This window comes from Athalia rosae, chromosome 2 (genome assembly GCF_917208135.1).
Source record: "Athalia rosae chromosome 2, iyAthRosa1.1, whole genome shotgun sequence".
Lineage (NCBI taxonomy): Eukaryota > Metazoa > Arthropoda > Insecta > Hymenoptera > Athaliidae > Athalia > Athalia rosae.
This window is the reverse complement of record NC_064027.1, coordinates 22,047,500-22,060,023: the sequence shown is the minus strand read 5'-3', so window position 1 is coordinate 22,060,023 and position 12,524 is coordinate 22,047,500. Positions and strand designations below refer to the sequence as shown.

The window sequence follows — 12,524 nt, the reverse complement described above, 5'->3', positions numbered from 1 at the left end:
CGCGTTTCCATGTTCATCTCTCGTGAATTCGGAATTATTGGAAATATTTTTGGAGTTGGACTCGTGAAATTACGAGTTTTAATTTCTCTTGCCCCGGAAAAAAGCTTCAAATTTTCGCAAATACATTTCCCATCTCCGATTATTGGGCGCGAGTTTTTTCAAAAGCAACATTTTACGAAGTAAAAACAAAACTTTTTGAAATCATCGACTCGTTAAGTTTCTAATTTTTTTTGTTTCTCCACACCAAAAAAGTTTCAACGTAATTTTCACCCCTTGACACAACGTCGCGTCGATGCCGATATAACTTGAGCATAATTTGCGATCAATTTCTTTCGGTCGGTTGTACCTCGAAACGCGTACGTTACATACGTAGCGAATATACCCGTGTGTTGTACGTACGATACACACTTCGTAGACCAACACGAACCCTCTGCACACATAAATTCCCGGAACACTCACGCTTAGCGAAGCACATATATAAAAGGCGCTGGGCACAGGGTGTGATGAGCTTTTTTTGATATATATTTTTTTTTTTTTTTCGTTCGTTTTTTGTCTTTGGAGGTGTATGAATATCACATTTGTACCACTGCGTCTACGGCACACCTGATCAGGTTTGCATGAAAATTAAAAAGTTCTTTTTTGCGTTATTCTTCAGGTAGAACTAATATTACATCGTTTTTTTTTTTTGTTTTGTTTTATTTTTAATGAATTCTCATAAATGTTATGGACTTTCGTATGAACACGTGCCATGATATTAGAATTGAAGAAAAACGTGATATCGGGTTCGGTGAAATATTAATTTTTCCACCGGTTCCTCGAAAACACGATGAAAAATAATGCAAAGAAGAGATAAGAGGAAATATACATATATAACTTTCGCCATTTACCGGTATAATTTCAATATATTCATTCTATCGAGCAAAAAGTGTTCTGGATTTATTATTCTTCGCGTCTAACTTTTTTCCAAGTTTAAGCATCGCTCGATTCGTTCGAACATCGATTTAGAAATAATTAAAAGACAACAAAGAAAAAAAACCAAAAAAAAAAAAAAACAACTGCTCAAATTATTATTCATCGTCCAAATAAATTGTAGATTGAAAAACCTTATTAAAGTTCCGAGAATTCGGTATCTTAATGGCAGCTGTATGATCGGAAAATTTTTCCTCACGTCCAACAGACTAAGAACGGATCGATCCCGAAGCGCGAACTCCGGGTAAATCGAATGAAAGAATAATCTGAAAAAAAAATATTCAACGAGATTATTTCGTCGAATGAAATCGGAGATATTAACTATCCAGAGGCCGTTGGAATCGACGTATACATATAGAATCACCCGGCACTACGTAGTTTATATTTTATGTCTCTATACGTAATATGTATGAGCAGTAAACGCCATAGCCTGTAGTGCAGGGTATCGATTGCGCTATCCCTTCCAATAAACTCGTGCCCATCGCGCATCTCTCTACCTATATCGCCGTAGCAATTCACCCTAATTAGTGCGAAGCTTGCATTAATAGGATCAAGTTGGTTCGCGGGAGGGGGTGTCCACACGGTGTACAAGCCAACCTCAACTCCTCTCCCTCCCTCCCTCCCTCCCTCCCTCCCTCCTCCGTCCGGACCCCTTCGGACGAAGGGATAGAGCATCGCGATATACCTACACCTACACCTGCTCGTGCACACGTTATACGTATACACGCGTACAAGCGCATACGTACACATACCTATAACGTCGCTTCGGGCTCACAAAGGGCCGCTTGATAGACGGGGGACGGGGGGAGGGGGACGGAGAGGGTGGCCCGCTCTCCGGTTGGGAAGGGGTATAAGTTAGGGAGGGAAAATTGGGAGTAGTAGCTAGTTTGGTTCCCGTACTGCATGCGGGGATCATCCTCTGCAGCTCAGGGGTTTGCGGTAGCAATAGCAACATTGCAGAGTAGGTACCATCAAACCACCCTTTGTTTGTAGTCGCCTAGCCCATCGACGTCGTTGTCGTCGTCGTCGTCGTCGTCGTCGTCGTCGTCGTCGTTGTTGTCGTCGTCGTCGTTGTCGTAGCGCTAACAGTTCTGATCACTAATCGATGATGACGCGCCTTGTCGCTTCGGAGTGAGCTTTGTTACGCTTGGCCTGATTGCTGTACTGTGCCCCGTAGATATATGCCACCTGTACCTACAACGTTTCCAAACCTACGGATACCGTGTGTATCTACGTAGCGCGGGGCCAAGGGACGCAACGATATTTTCCAACCATTTTTCTCCATTTTAAAAATTGTTGGTCGCGGCGATTTTTGGAAATCCGAGGATCGAATGGAAAAAGTCTGAGAAAACTCGACGCGAGTATAGAGAAAGAAAAATGAAACGCACTTTCTCTTGCTGTCTCTCCGTAGGCTCTGAAAACGACCTTTGCTCGAGTATGAGAGGAGGAGGAGGAGAGAAAAGAAGAAGAAGAAAGATAAGAAGAAGGGGTGGTTTTAGATGCTTGAACCGAATTAACGATAACGACTCTCATTGTTCTCCTCGTAGCATCGCGATGTACGTAGAAAATTTCTAATAATTCGTCGGCGCCGCGGCTACACTATTTGAGGTTGGTAAATTTAAACAGAAGCATCAAATGGCTAATGTATGGCTATTCATCGCGAGTTGATGTATATTCACGCGGTTAGTTAGGCTTTCAAAGAACGAACAGAATTTTAATACCACGTAAAGATCTTCGTCGGTGTTGCGTCGTAGCCCCGAAAAGGAGAAGAGCGAGGCGAGGGAAAAAAAAAAACACAAACAACAAATAAACGAGTGAACGAAAAAAGAAAATAAACAAAAATAAGAACGAGGAGATGGGAGAGAAACGCGACGCCGTGCAACGCGCAGCGATATTATGCGGAGTACCTTAAGTGCGAATTTATCTTTCCTGATTAGCGCGGCATTGTTTCACGTGGAGAGCGTGTGTGTGTGTGTACGAGTGTACGCGCGAGTACACGTTATACGTACATATTTCGCGTGTACGTGTGTGTGTGTGTGTACGTATACAGCGGGTATGTGGGCAAAGCATGAGGCGGAGGAATATTAACGGCACCGCGAGCATCGGGCGTATACGTTTTAGCCGTTGATGTGCGGCGGAGGCAGCGGAATGCTTTGGGGGAAGAGAAACTGGAGGCGAAGAAGAGTTTGATGATGCAGCAACCGGCGGCGGAGAGTCTTGGCAATCCAAGTGGGATAAGACGAAGAAAAGAAGGAAGGAAAGGTAGGAAGGCGAAGGAGACGAAGAAGAAGAAGAATTGGAAGCGGTATAGCCGAGCTCTGCTTTTATGCACGAAACAAAAGAGCTATCGGACAAACGGCGAGTAATTATTATATAATGGTATTAGGTATATAATTGCATTAGTGAAGAGAAACGGAGAGAAGGATAGTGCGGCGGGGGAGGGGGGGGGGGGGGAAACAAAAAGATCACGAAGACAGAGAGGAAGAATGAAGAGAAAAAATACCCACCGCGTTCTTACCGCAAGCTTTGCGGTAACACGGCTAATTATAATAAAGTAAAATAACATCTTTCGCAAATGGAATGTAATCTCGAGTACTTTTCATCAAACTTTTCATTCCCAACTTGTCCGCAAACTCGACAAAATTACCAAAATCTAATAAATAATGGATTCCACGCGATCTATTTTCGACTAGTCTTCGAAAGAGATTTGAAATAGTTCCTATGGCAACGGTCACCGTGGCAACGGTTACTGTGCGAACGGTTGCCATGGAGACGGTATAACACCACGGCGGGAAAGCGACGGTGCCAACGATGTATATATATATATATTTATATATAAAACAAAGATTGCTCAGACGTTCGTGTTTCTGTCAATGTATTTCAGTTCGAATCAACGTCCACCCGATTCACCCTTGTACACCAGGTTTGACCGAGAACGGGTAGAGAGAGAGAGAAAGAGAGAGAGAGAGAGGGAGAGAGAGAGAGTGATGGTAACTATACGGTCTCTACACCGTCGATGATTGGTTTACCCTCAGCAAACTGTTGTACCGTTGGTAATGGCGGTTAGGTAAACTCTATGGGCTGCTTAAATTGGCCCACGTGTCGAATTGCAACGATCTACCGGATGATCATTGCACCCCGAATAAAAATTAAACGGATGGACGAAAAAAATTAGGATTTTCAAACGGGCAAAAAATTTATCGAACCCAACCCCCTTCCCGTTTATCTCTTTGTAGCAACGTTTTTGTTCCAACGTTTTCTATTAAATAACAATAAGCGTGTGGAGTCTGAAGATTAAATATGATATTGTGTTTCTATGAAATATCCGAGCAACGAAATGTTTTTGCTGCGCAATGATTTTCGTTATTTTTCATCCTTCCTCTCCTCGCATCGAGTTGTTTATTTCATACTTCGTGCCAGTTCACGTTACGATCGCAAACTCAGCAAAACGTCCGAACGTACTTCAATTATTTTGATTTATTTTTCACTCTATTACAAATACACGTGTATAGGAAGCAAGCGGATTTCTTCCACGTTACCACATCCGTTCCGAAAACGTGAAGACAACAAAAAATCCAAATCAAAATGGCATATTTCCTGCCTCTGTTTCGAATCCAGTCTCTTTCGAGCCCTCTGTAGGAATGGAAAAAAATAAATAAATAAACTACAAACAACCGGAAATAAAAAAATTATAACCAAGATGAAGAAGAGAGTTCTGAAGTAAAAGTTTCGTCGCGGCAGCTAATTAGTTCATGATGTCACATTTTTTACCGCAACTTTTTTATTCACCTTGCCGTATGATGTACCATAAAGCACATCAGAAGTAAACCCCCCGTGTGATGAAATGCATCGCGGTGAGGGTAAGACCGTGAAGTAAAGTGGCATCGTTTCTGATGCTCAAAGTACAAGTGGGTAGAAAAGTAAAAGAGAGAAAAAAAAGAAAAAAAGAGAAAAAAAAAAGAAAATAGTCTTACTTTATACGCAGATATACGTATATAATGTAATACGTGAAAACTCGTGTCATGTAGACGCTACACGTCATCCCATACACACGCAACTCGAGTACGACGTCTTTATGTGATTCGCGAAGACGAACCGTGCGGTAAACGAGGTGCAGCAGATACGTACGTACGTATAATATAGGCTATATACTTTTAATGTGTACAACACGTACACGTACATAATACGTACGTGTATATAAGGATATCACGGTTGGGTACCTGACGAGACCTCCGCAAGCTCTCAAGCTTTCGAGCTTCAAGCTTCAAGCTAGAATTGGTAATTATCGCAAGCCTCGTTACTAACAAGAGGTCGACCTCACCCGACGACGAATACGTAATACGTAAACTTACCGAATAAAACGGCCGAGTTTTCTCTCTCTTTCTCCTAACCTTCTCATAGCTCGTTTCTAATTTCCCTACCCTTGCAGTGTACCACGTCCCGCGTATACACGAGCCCCACATTTTTACCATCCAACTTACAAAAAAAAAAAAAAAATTACCCTCGGCAGTTAAATACGTGCATATATTTGCTTAATTACTTTTTGTGTAATTCTGCGGAGTAGAGGTTCTGAGGATGAACTCGGATGAAACATCCTTTTTATGTACTCGTCACGCGGCTAGCGGGTAGAATTCTTTCAAGATACGATTATTCAGAACCGGATGGTAGGAAGAAAAAAAAAAAGAAAAAAAAATTACGAAATAAAAGTAAAGCATCTTTCCAGCTACTTCTACTCACGTCATTCCGAAGCGTTTTTTTTTCTCGTTTTCATATGAAAAAGCTCGTAGAGAATGAAAAAAAAAAAAAAGTCCAAAACTGTAGTGTTAGAATTGTAATTAGCAAGAAGCGTCAAATTTCCCCGTGAAAATAAAAAAAAAGAAAGAAATCAAAATTGGATTCGTAGATCATTGATATAATCGTGGAGAACGAAGGTTTGAGTTGTTACCTTTGTTTTTGTCTCGGTAATTTTCGATAGCGTGGGTATACCGTAATTATTCTCATGTAAAACGGGGTTTTGAAAAAAAAAACTCTGTAAAATGGTCACAAGATCTAAAGCCGGGTGATTTGGCATAGAATGTAGCGCACGTGAAAGATAGTTAACGAGGTGAATCCCATGGGAAAAGAAGAGTATGATCAGCGCATCGTGTCTATCTTGTTCCTTCACCCGCATTCCTCCGAGTTCTGCGTGTATCGGTGCATCGTACCTGCGTTATACGAATACGTACGTACGTAGGTATACGTAAAAGCTCGAGCATATTTTCTCATCGCTTCACTTTTTACACGAAAAGAGAAGGTCGATATTTGTACACGTGAATACATACGTGCACATCGAGCAAAGCGGACAACAAATTACCTCCTTATAGTTAGCCGAAGGCGTTCGATAGGTTTCGTCGATCGTTAGCCACGCGTACCCAACCCTGCAGTTATACATACGTACGTATACCTACGCATACGCGGATGCGTAATATTTATACGATCGCGGGATGTGAACCAAATGAGAATAATTTATCCATATATATAAATATATAAATATGTTCGCAGAGGGGTTTCAACGGCGAATCAAATCTCTGCAGTAATATAATCTACGCAGCCGCACGACGATGGCGGCACAAACAACAGAAAATAAAAAAAAAAATCAAATCAAATATCCAAAATGGAATTCAGCGAAATCGAAGTATTTCAGTTTTTTTTTTTTTCATTGGTAAAAGTTTTCGAGAATTCGAACGGATTTCAACTCGACGTTAACGGCCGAATGTTTCGATTGCTTCGAAAATTCCCGGGACATCGAGGAATTCAACGAAGAATGTATAAAAAATGATTTTTCAAATTTGACGAATCGCGTCGATGGAAATCATCGGTAGAGTCGGCATGAAATGTCTAACGTGTATCGCGATGGGGATAACGCGTAAGCGGGAGAGATCGGATCGCGGTACGGTGGAGGTTCTGGTTTTTGCCAATTTCCATGGTTAATTTCGCGATCCGAGAGTACGCATTACATGTATGTATGTACATACGCGAGGGACAAGCTTGACACGTGTGCATACCTAACCACCGCGTTCACGTGCATCTCGCATAGCTATATAATACCTCGGCGGGTATGTGTGTGCGACGAGGAAGAGGAGCTCGGTAAAAAAAGGGGGAATGATGAGGTTAGTGGAAATTGCACGGCGGCAGATAAAGTTCGCTTATTAGGCGGAGAGTGAAGACGTCGCGTGTCGAGTGGGCAGCGGCTCAGCAAAACCAGCAAAACCAGCAAAAGCGGCGAGGGTATAGCGGCAGAATTTGCGCGCTACGTACTATACATTTGATGCTGATCGGCGGGGGGGGGGGGGAGGGGGTTGTCCGTGATGCGCATGTTTTATATACACACGTACTATACATATATTTGCTCGCGCGGTAGATTCAAAGTGTAAATACTTCAAAGCGTGCGCCCCAGCTCGGATGTTACCGTATTGCGGGCGCCAGTGCATAGAAAATTTTCTTATTACCGTTTTTTTTTTTCCATTTCTTTTTTTTTTTTTTTTTTCGATTTCTATCGTTTTTTCAAACATTTTTCCGGGCCAACGCGGAGTGACGGATCTTTCCTTCCTCATGTACCTATGTATTTACTTGACCAGCCATACAGAGAGATTGCAAGTTAAATCGAGTGTGCCCAGAATTAACGAGTATATATGTACGAACATAAAATAGGATAGCGTATATAAATATGTGTACATACAAACATATGTACGCGTAGTATATCGTAGATTGTACGGGCTTACGTCGGCTTCCGTCGTTAAACCGAAATCTGCATCGAGACGCGCGATTATCCGGCGTGAATTTGTATTCGCGTAAAGTTTGCTCATCGCTCATGATTAAAAAATTTATGAAATGTACTTAAAAATTTCCGATCGAATGAAAAATGAAAAATTCATCCACAGTCCGTTTGTCTTTTTCCCGCTCACCGAACGCAAATAGAAACGACGATTTTCCATCACTTTTCCTTGAATTTGTCTACTCTCCGGTGATACACATAAAAGGTAGTATATATCATGACACATAAAAGTGATATCAAATGAATGACGTCATGCACTCCGTGTACCTATATTTACGTATTGTGGAGGATATCGTATATAGACGATCACGACATTTCAATTATCAAAACTCATCCTGGTGTTTTTCGCTCCCGTTTCTACGTCAGTTTATATATATTCGTTGCCATCCGCAGGTGGAATTCATTCTGACATTAGGTTTCGTCTATTTTTTCCTCTTTCCTACCTTTGATATAGTTTTGTTTTTTCATTCACTACCTTGTCTCGTTTATGTTTTTAAAACTACAACGAAACGAGATAGCAATTTTTCGATTGGTCACAGAGGAAAAAATGTGAATTAAAAACAAAGAGAGAGAGAGAGAGAGAAAAAAACGGAATTATTTTATTTGGATCAGCAAGCGGCGATTTCCATTACCCCCAAGGCGTAGAACAATTTCTTCCTTTTTTTTTTCTATCGAGATAACATTGGTCAGTCAATCCGCTGTACGGGCATAGGAATACATAAAAGATTTTTATAATTCAAATGACATGATTCCGAAAAAAAATACTGGTATAAAAACTTCAGGGACGGCGTCTAAACCGGATGTTATAAAACAAATAAATAGATAAACGATTCTAATAGCTGAATATATATATATGAGAGAAAAAAAAAATGGGGTTTTTCATTTAATTGCTTCATCGAAATAATTTTATATCGGTGCATTTACTTTTCGCGACCGGTTCTCCGACTCCGTGTTGCAGCTTGTGCTATTCGGGACCTAATTAGCGGTTCGCAATCTATAAGTATGGAAAAAATTATTACGATCGTCGTCCCGATCTGTGCGAAGATGTTACAAAGATATGATTGAAACCGGTTCTGAATCGTATCGCGAAAAAAAGATCGTAACGAAATTCATACGTTATCCTCGATGATACGAAGGATTAGTATAAGTAATTATCTTCATGATCGAAACTACAACATTTTCATTCGGGGAGTTTCATTTGATTTCATGAGAAATTCCTAAATATCGTTTTACGATTTACTCGCAACAGTGAATAGTATAATTTGAATACATCGAATGATCCTGATTATCGCGTATCGATTTCACGCGTCATTGTATATCAGTTCAATTAGTTAGGTAGAACGCAATATTTGGAGGAATCCAAAAAAAATTAAGCCCTAATTAGGTCGAACCACCTACGTATAATAACAGAGTAAACGTGTACGCTATTTGCACCGGATGCTGCAAGAGATATTATAAAAGATCGAGTTCGACGTTCGAATTCCGAGAATCTATATCTATTATGTGTAGGTATATTCTGCTGCACGAGACCCGATATATTCGTATAATTAACACACTTCCGGTACATAAAAAACATACATATATATAGAAGTGTGTGATGCGCAAAGAAAAAGTATATTTGAATTGAAATTTATTTTAAAAGCGGAGTTATTCGCGATACTTATCTCCGATTAATTTTCCATCGAAAAATCGTAGGCGTAATGGAACAAGGAATTTTGAAAAAAGAAAAAAAACGAATCTAAATGACAATGAGAAAGAAAGGCATGGGGGTTGAAAGAGAATGAAAAGATTCCGAGCTGGTGGGTAAAGAAAAAGGTTCAAAGTCACGTTTTCCTAGGTTTCCGCAAATTCAATCCTAAAGTTTGCGGACCCTTGCTAAACTTTACCACCAACTCGGTAGTATTTTATCCCCCTTTTCTTCACCCCATCACCCATGCATACAACCACGACGTATACAAGGTGGCCTTAAAAATCGGCCCGACGTAGAAATTTTAATAATATCGACACCTGCAGAACACGTCCCATCGAACTTCGATTTCCGAAGAATTAGAAAAAGGAAGCTTCCGTTCCAGATTCCGAAATCCCAACAATCTCGATTGGATATCGTTCGCGAGAATGATTTCGAAGTCATCAGGCGACATGATTCAATGATGAATTCATCGCGGTTGTCGATAACCATACCCTGATCATCCAACGATTCTGCGAATAATTGTCGCTTCAATGATTTTCGATGATTAAAAAAAAGTGAACGATCTTCATCCACGGAGTTTTCAAAATTGCAAAAACAAAAAGACAAAAAATTTCAACGGGGTGCGTTCGAGTCCTCGGCACTTTTCCGTATTTTAAAATACGGCCAATATTTTCGCGCCACCCCGTGTATATTCATAACGTGAAAACTGAACCCCTTCCGGAGTTACGTAAGTCGTCGACACGGAAACCCAACGATTGCTACACTCAAACATCGCGTTTGCCACTTGAAAATACGCGCGCGATTTCCCTCCCTGATTCGAAGTGGTTTCCTCCGCACACGTACGGGGTGGGCAAAAAAAAAAACATCCACCGACTTTCGAACACGTGGGCGCGAGGAACCGACCAGCCGAACTATATTTTCTGCCGAAACTTTTGGCGCTAGAAATTAGAAGAAAAAAATCGAGCCATCTCGAATTGTGGTGAGTATCCGAAAAAATTGCATCCGTCGACGCGGAAGATAAACTTGAGAAGCGAAATCCATGGAACAGAAGTTTTTCACTCGAGTTTCGAATCGGCAATTTTCTGTTGTTTTTTCCGCTCTTTGTGCGGTGTGTGTTTCCTACTATTTTTTCTGTGACCCCATGCAAGCGGATGTGGGGAACTCATCTTTCCGCTGGCATTATGATCTTGTCACATAAAATCTACGGTAACAATAAAACATCGTCATCAGCAGCAGCCAGAGATTAGCTGTATTATTATCCGTTCCGCTTTTCTATCTGGGCGAGTGGTTTCAAAATTCCGTTGAAATCAATCTCGGTTCCCAGAATCATTATAATTATCGGGACGCCAGTTCGTTTGCACACATTCTCGTGTGCGTTTACATCAATTCTTGTTCGAAAATTCTTCGGTTACTCGACAACTTGTATCCATATTATAATTATTAATTGTAATAAAAGTGGAACTCGCGTTATCGAAATTCTCAGAAAAACTATCTTCTATTCCGCGGACACGGAATATTCCACCATATCCACGTGCATTATAAGCAGCGTGTGTATATATTTATTATATTTGAATAAAAAATTCCAACTCCTTTTCCTTATCTGACATATTTTTGGGTATCTGTTGAAACATACGGAGTGAATAATGTTATTATACGCGGTTTTCGTAACGAACAAAGAAGCGACTTGTTAGGCGCGATTGAATATATTAGGTCGTGAGTTTTTATTCCCAATTTTTATCATTTGTTGATTTCGTCTTTGAATTTCTTTGTTTTCGTTGAGTGATCAGTTTCATCAAAGGTACACGTGTGATGATCAATCGTGATATTGTATCGCGATGACTAAATTATCTCGTTATGAAAAAAAAAAAAAGAAAAAAATTTCAAAATCCTTTTCACCGTTGCAGAGTTACAGGCATGTCGGAAAATCGAAAAACTAGACAAATTTCTCGCATCGCCGTTAGTTTTTAAGGGAATCTTCGTGGTACTAAATTTCTCCGGGTTTCCCATTTCCACGATCTCCTCCCTCCTCATCGTTTGCGGTAGCGTGTTCAGGGGTGTTAATTGGGTGGGGTGTATCGCGTAGCTTGTACGTGTATATATCCGGCTGTAACTACTATACACGATACAGAGGGAAAAAGAGAGAGAGACCGAGAAAGAGAGAGAGAGAAAGAGAGAGAGAGGGAGAGGGTGAGAGAGAAGGAAAGGTAGAGAGCGAGAAGCGACGGCGGGGCGGAAAAGGGGATCGGGGGAGCGAGCCACCGAGCTTGCAGCAGGAGGAAGTTACTCCGCACTGGATGGGCAAACGATCAATAAGCGATTCACGCCCGAAATACCAGCCACCTATCCTCCCACCTTAGTATCCTTTCTTGAGTCCCCAACACACTTTGCCGGCTAATGGACACCGTTAGAGAGACACGCTGACACCGAAGCCTGAAATCAACCCGTAAATTTATACCCGCTGGTGCGCGTTGGTACTTCGGCACTTTGCGTATCTCATAAACGCTATTGCCGATCCGACGTGCATTCCTCGCACTTCTCCGAAGACAAGAGACACACGCGTCAATCTTAGTTTTTTTCGTTTCTCCAATTTTACGCCGAAATAACGGAGAAACTCAAATTTTATCCGTTGCAAGAGATTCTCGTGGAATGTTGTCTCTTGGCGAAATTAGACACGTTATACAAACCCGACGATCAGCCGTTCTCTCTATGAGCGTGAATATAATTTTGCACTCCATAGTCACCGGTGTAACGCAATGATGTAATTCAGCGGTGCACGTTTATGTGTAATATATGCAAACCTGAGCGTTTAGAGATGGTATAATACAGTTCGTACATCCACGTGTTTTCGAGTCGAGTCAACTCGAGTCGAACCGAGCCGAGTCAAGTCGAGTCGAGTCGAGTCGAGTCGAGTCGAGTCTTAAAATGCATTCGACGCACTCTGCAAATGAAGACTCGAGTCATAACGTTGTTACTGTAGCAGTTTACCGTACCTGTAGTAAACACCGCACACACAGCTATACACCATGCAGGTCTCTCGTTGCCGTATGTACG

The 12,524-nt window shown here is 41.3% G+C and overlaps 1 protein-coding gene across 1 annotated transcript in view; it reads right to left on the bottom strand.

Annotated features, from left to right (window-relative positions):
* LOC105689288 (putative mediator of RNA polymerase II transcription subunit 26) overlaps positions 1 to 12,524 on the bottom strand; it is a 124,054-nt gene that overhangs the window by 101,877 nt on the left and 9,653 nt on the right. The gene's annotated exons all lie outside the window — the stretch shown is intronic.